Genomic DNA, 6,581 nt, shown 5'->3' on the forward strand with positions numbered 1-6,581 from the left:
TAACCTCCTCCCTGGGGGACGGACAACAGAAAAGTGGGTGAAAGGAGATATGACAAAATAATAGTTGCCAGGGACTTACGTGGAGAGCATATGTTTTGAGAATGATGACGGTAACCAATGTACAAATTTGCTTTATACAATTGATGTGTGTATGGATTGTGTTAAGAGTTGTATGAGCCCCCAATAAAATAATTTAAGAAAAATAAACAATGCACTTAAAGAGTGGGCAAAGGGCATGAACTTATTTTCCCCCACCAAGGACATTCAAGCTGCCAACAGACACATCAAACAATACTTACAATTATTAGCCATAAGAGATGCAAATCAAAACTACATTGAGATATGGTTTCACTCCTGCAAAAATGACGCTAATTAAAATTAGCAAACAATACATGCTAGTGATGATCGGAACACTATCCACTGCTGGTGAGATTGCAAAATGGTATGACCACTGTGGAGAGGGGCATAGCACATCTTCATAAAGATAGAAATACCATCACCTTGTGATCCAACAACCTCACTCCCAGGTGTATGAGGGAGCTTCAAAGTCTGCTTTACCAGAGTTCTAATTATAGAGACTCAGATGTGTACACACCTCTGTTCATTGCAGCATTATTCACAATTGCAAAAAGATGGAAACAACTCAAGTGCCCAATAATAGAGATAACAAAATGTGGTACATTTACAAGAACTATACTATATACTCATAAAGAAAAATGACAAGCCCTTGAAACATAATATGGATGAATCTGGAAGATGTTGTGAAATAAATGAATCATACACACAAAACAAATATTGTACGGTCACACTATTAAAGTGTACATATGTACAAAAAACAATTTACAGTTCTAGGAAAGGGTGGAGCATCGAAAGTATTATTTAGATAGTAGGTATTTGTTATTTTTAGAGATGGCATAGGTAATCTTGAATGTAAGTGAAGAGCACACAATGTTATTAATGTAAATTATGCCACTGAGATGTGTACAAGAGAAAGAAATTTTTGGTTTAAAAAATCATAATTTTTCAACAACGCTAACAACACCCCAAACTAAGTGTGTTTACAAGAGTATGTATGTAGACATATATATGTATAAATATGTGGGTATATATATATATATATATATATATACACAGATAGATATGTATAGTCACGCTTTTCCCACTCCCCTCAAGCAGCCATTTTCAGGCACAAACTCACCCAGGGCTCCCTGCCACGTGGCCTTGCACTTTCCAGAGAGAGCATGTACTGCCTGCGACTGTATTACCCCAAACTTCCCTTTCCGTCATAAAAGTTACTTGGATTTACAACAGTGCTTCTGCCGTGTGAATCTCTCAGTGCTGAGAAGCAAGATCAGAGGCAAATCATCCCAGAAGCCTAACCGATTCTTTTTTCTTTCCTACCCCTTTCTGAACTTTGTCTTTGGGTAAATGCTGTCCCTTTTGATCTCAAATGATTGATGATCCTAAGGAATGCCCATCTCCCCAGTTTTATTGCCATTAGGTGTCCTGAAGTGCGCGCCAGCCCATAGTCACCCTGTGCACAGCAGAGAGAAACACCGCCCCGCCCCGAGCCATCCCCACGACTGTGCCTGTGCTTCAGCCTATTGCTTCAGCCTGTGTCAGCCCAGCTCCTTGATTGGAGAGATTCATTCTCTACTGTCCTGAGCCTGACCTCCTCCTCCAGGCACTGGTCTCTCCTGACCATGTGTAGGAAGTGCTTGACTCTAAGGAGCACTCTGGCTGTATTTCTCCCCCAAACAGATTTATTTGTCCTTTCAGCAGTCCATGGCACTTGGAATATTCTTCTCCAGCACCACAATGACAATGCATTGATTCCTCTTCAGTCTTCCCCAGTGTTACAGACTTCTGTATTACTTGGTTAAAATTGAGTGATGGGAGTGAGATCAGCCCTAGACCTAAAGGAGATTAAGGGCTATAATCCTGGATGTGCCATGGGTATCTACCAGACCAGTAAGCCTGGACTTTTTTTTTAATGATTTTGAAGTTTGTTTCACATTTTTCTCCCACTCTCCAGGATATTTTAATGTGATCATTTAAGAGAATGGTCAGGAGGGTAGTCAGGTAGCATTTAATAAATTTGGTTTCAGGGCTGCACTAATCCATTGGACTAATTGTTTCTATACTTTGACTTTCTTCATTTTTCTTTGGTCCAGATGGAGAGAGACCAATAGTTGTACCATAGATGGCTTCTCACAAGCCTTTAAGACCCCAGTTGCTACTCACCAAAGTTCATGTAGAACACTGTCTTTGTGGGCTATGTTATGACAATTGACCTTGGTATCTAGTTTTGGGGATTCAGAAAGGACAATCTTGATAGAGTTTCTTGAACCGGCCTTTGAAGGAAGAACTTTTAATAAAATTGAAAACTGCATTGGTGAAGAAAATGCCAGGAAAGTTGCACAACAATATAACTGCTTATCCTTTGAGGGTAGGAAGCATTGTCCTATGAGAATTTCTTTAGGAACCTTTCCCCATCCACTAGGCCTTGCCCCTTTAGACTTCTATTTAGTCCCAAATGCAAAGAACAATCCAAAGGACCCGGATTTGTATGCCTTGAAGATGTCCAAAGGGCTATTTTTGGGTATAAATAGAAGAGTACAGAATTCTTTGTGGGGAGGTTTAGAGAGAAAAGAACACTACTTTCAGAAGTGTATAGACCTATATGTTTATGGAGGACATGCTTGCAAGCAGTAGCTTCACATTTTTATGTTTCTGTTTAATTAAAATTTCTATGATTTTGTAGCAATACCATTAAATTTACCCGCATATATATTTCTGTCTTTTTACTCCCATTCATACATACTTCTATGCGTGAAATACACAAGAATTCTGGTAGAATTATTTTAGATGGATGAGTCTTAGAGTAAGATGATATTACTTTTTTCTATATGATGATACAGTATATCTTGTTAAGGTTAGGACTTGAGTCCAGACACTTATTTGAGGAATAATCCTTTAAAAAAAAAAACGAATTTTGTTCTAGTCTTGTATTACTCATGTTGTTACATAACTCAGGCTAATCAGCAGCACTATGACATTGATGATAAGGTAGGGGGTGGGGAACTGCAGGCTTATTAAAAATATTTCAGAACATATTTCCAAAGCTGCTTCATATTTTATTGAGAGTTATGAATAAAAATCTGGGGAAAAGGAAAGCCGCCAGCATAAACACTTACTACAACTTGGAATGTCAGGTATGCATCAGTGACTTCAATCAAATCTATGTGAAATAGCACTGTTAATAGAATCTAGTTGAGATCTGATTTTCAAAAGACAGCTGGGCTAGCTGTTTCTGTTTTAGAATCTCAAACTAAAATGCCTACAGAAAAATATGAGCTCCCATCAAAGCATCAAGATTCAGGACTAATAGTAAGGACAGTTGTGTATGGTTGATCAAGTTGTGTCCTGTACAGTGCACCCAGCTGAGGGAGATGAACAATTACTAAGCTTTTGCCTCTTAAGTCTGAGTCTTCCCAGTAGGGTGCCATTTTCAAATCCAGCAAATTTGCTGATCTGAAGGATAATAAGGAAGCTGCCTACTAGAGAAATAGGCAGTAACCCTACTACTGTGTGAGACCTACAAATAGAATTTTAACACTACTTTGTCCCCATACCTTGCAGTAGTACCTTCTTCTGTTATCCAATTTGGAGCTATGGCTTGGAGTATGACAGCATGATCCTAATGCTACTAGACAGATCTGATGCTCTCTACCCAGGGCTATGAAGCCAATAAAGGACCTGAGTGTGTTTGAATCTCCTGAGAGTTAATTTTTTTTTTTAAGCAAAAGGGAAGACATTTATTGGAGCCCATACAGGAAACCCTAGAGGGGCCCAGCATGCCCTACTGTGTCGGCATGCCCAGCAAAGGGTCACACCATTCACTGTACCCCCACGTCCCAGAGGGACTCCCCTTGAGCGAACCCCAAAGCCCCAGGACTGGCTGGGGGTGGGGATGGAGTTTTCATTTTTTAAACTTTTTTTTTAATCAAAAGAAACACCAGAGATTGTACCTGATTAACCAGGAATTTTCCTCTTCATATGAAAATAACTGGGAAAGAGGATAAAAGAGCTCTCTTTAGCCTAACACCCACAGATTTAAAATCAACCAGTAGCTGTGAATTGTGATGTCTTTGTCTTTTAGTTCAAGAACTCTGCTGAGAAGCTAACAGTGATTGGGTAGACAATGAGGAGAAGCAAGGAAAATCCACACACTCTAAGGCTCTCATTGCTAAGGGGATGTTTTTCTTCCTTTCTTGCTCTATAAACATGAAATGCAACATCTGTTGGATGTTCATTACCTTCAGATGTAAAACAATACAATGCATTGTTAGTTACCATTATTAGAATGAGATCTACACATCATTTCCTTATTTCCACATATAAACGATAAGACAATGACCAAATAAGCAGAACCCTTTTACTCTCTGCCACTTGCCTTCTACCCACTTGAGTGTTTGTTGTTATAATAATTTTAGATAAAATTATTTTCATTAAATTATTTATATTTTTACCTTGTATCTAAAAATTACTTTCACTGTCCCCATTGTTTTATATTTGCAACAGGCTTTACTTATTCCAGTATAGAAACTATTTCAAATGCTTGTAAATATTTATTTTATATCAAGATTTCACCTATCTTTTTAGTTCTCATTCCCTTTTTTACGGAACTGAAATGTATCTTTGATGAATTGTATCAGGAAATGAGTGGTACAATTTCTAATCCTTAGTATATCTGAGGACGTCTTTCTTTAGCCTTCCCATGTGAGTTATAACTTGAATAGGTATAAACTCTTTAGGTCAAACTGTCCCAGGTCATTCTATTCCATTTCTAGATCAGAATATTTCTGCCACTTAAGTAGTTGGTTTTATATGTAGAAGCTTTCAAATTTAAATATATGGTCAAACACCCACAGCTTTACAGTTGATAAATGTCAACAAGTCAGCTGTGATATATCAAGAAATAAGTCGCTGTGTGCTTTGAAGATAGTAAATCACGTGTCAGAGGCAGCAGAGAATGCCAGATCTCTCCAGTAGAACATCCAGTTTTCAAAGGTAGTAGAGGTTAGTGTTCTTGACTAATTCAACACGAAGCACAATCTCTCAAATAATAAATGTTATTTTTAAGATGCCTTCCAATTTTACAAATTCTAAGTTTCACATATGCAATATTACAAACTTAAACTTTCATAGTCAAAAGATGAAAACACCCCAAATGCCCATCAACAGGGAAATGAATAAACAAAATGTGGTGTACTCATTTTCACCAGAAGCACCAGAAGTACTTTCACCAGAAAAAGGAATGAAATACGTCTGTCTGCTTTAACGTAGCTGAACCTTGAAAACATTAAATAAAAGAAGCTAAACACACCGCCCATATATTGGATGATTCCATTTATATGACCCGCTCCTATAGGAGATGTTGGTTTTCAGGGGCTGGGCAGGCAGAAACGAGGAGTGACTGCATAACGGGCATGTAGTTTCTTCTGGGGATGGAAGGCTCTGGAACTGGCTGCACCGCAGTGTGACTGTACTAAATACTGCTAACAGTAAGCTAGACATTATGTGCACTTGACCACAGTAAATGATATTCAATATAGTGTCTTAGCAGAAAATGACTGAGCACTGGTGCACTGTTGGGTAAGCACGGGACTGCTAACCACGACATCTGTGGGTCAAGCCCGCTAGTTGCTCCTAGGGAGGAAGCTGAGGCACTCAGCATTGGAGATTGTCACAGACTCACTATGAGTTGGAATTGACTCAATGACAGTGGATTTTTTCTTAGTGAATGGGCATGTATACAAAGAAATGCTATATAGTAGATTTTTTAAATGAGGCAACTCTAACTTGTATTAATACAATTCCAAAAATACACTGTTAAATGAAAGCAAAGCAAAGCAAAACCAAACAAAAACAACCAAAAGCAAACATCAGAGTGTGTAAACTGTACAACCATTTGTGCAATACACAGAGTCCCTCTGGAAGGGGGCGTGTTGGGAACAGCAGCAACCTTAAAAAGGAGAGAAGAACCTGGACGCTAGGGGATATGCGTGGGAGGGATTCATTTTACAATGAATGCGTTTCTTTTTATCTTTTGAGTTTTGTTCCAAGTGAATGGATTACCCATTTTAAAAAGTATTCAAAATTCACTGTCTTGACCTGAAGATAAACAAACACCATCTAGCTGAGAGACAACAAAACCCACACGGAAGAAGCACACCAGCCTACCCGTACTCAATCGCTGAGGACACAGGGGGTGCATTAGCAAAAGTGGGGAAGAAAGCAGATGGTGCCCGACTATCAAATGATACAGCATCTGGGGTCTTACAGGCTTGAAGACAAACAGACAGCCATCTAGCTAAGAAACACCAAAACCCACAAGGAAGAAGCACACCAGCCTACCCCAATATGAATGCTGAAGACAGAGCGGGTACATAAGCAAATGCGGTGAAGAAAGCTGATGGTGCCAAGCTGTCAAATTACACAGAATCTGGGGTCCCACATGCTGGAAGATAAACAAGGGGCCATCTAACTGAGAAACAACAAAGCCCACATGGAAGAAG

At 39.1% G+C, this 6,581-nt stretch overlaps 1 protein-coding gene across 1 annotated transcript in view; it reads right to left on the reverse strand.

Moving 5' to 3' along the window:
- TANK (TRAF family member associated NFKB activator) overlaps window positions 1–6,581 on the reverse strand; it is a 107,137-nt gene that overhangs the window by 96,922 nt on the left and 3,634 nt on the right. The window lies entirely within an intron of this gene.

The sequence above is a fragment of the Echinops telfairi genome, unplaced genomic scaffold, assembly GCF_000313985.2.
Source record: "Echinops telfairi isolate 266 unplaced genomic scaffold, ASM31398v2 ScPeMD7_4;HRSCAF=17, whole genome shotgun sequence".
Classification (NCBI taxonomy): Eukaryota; Metazoa; Chordata; class Mammalia; order Afrosoricida; family Tenrecidae; genus Echinops; species Echinops telfairi.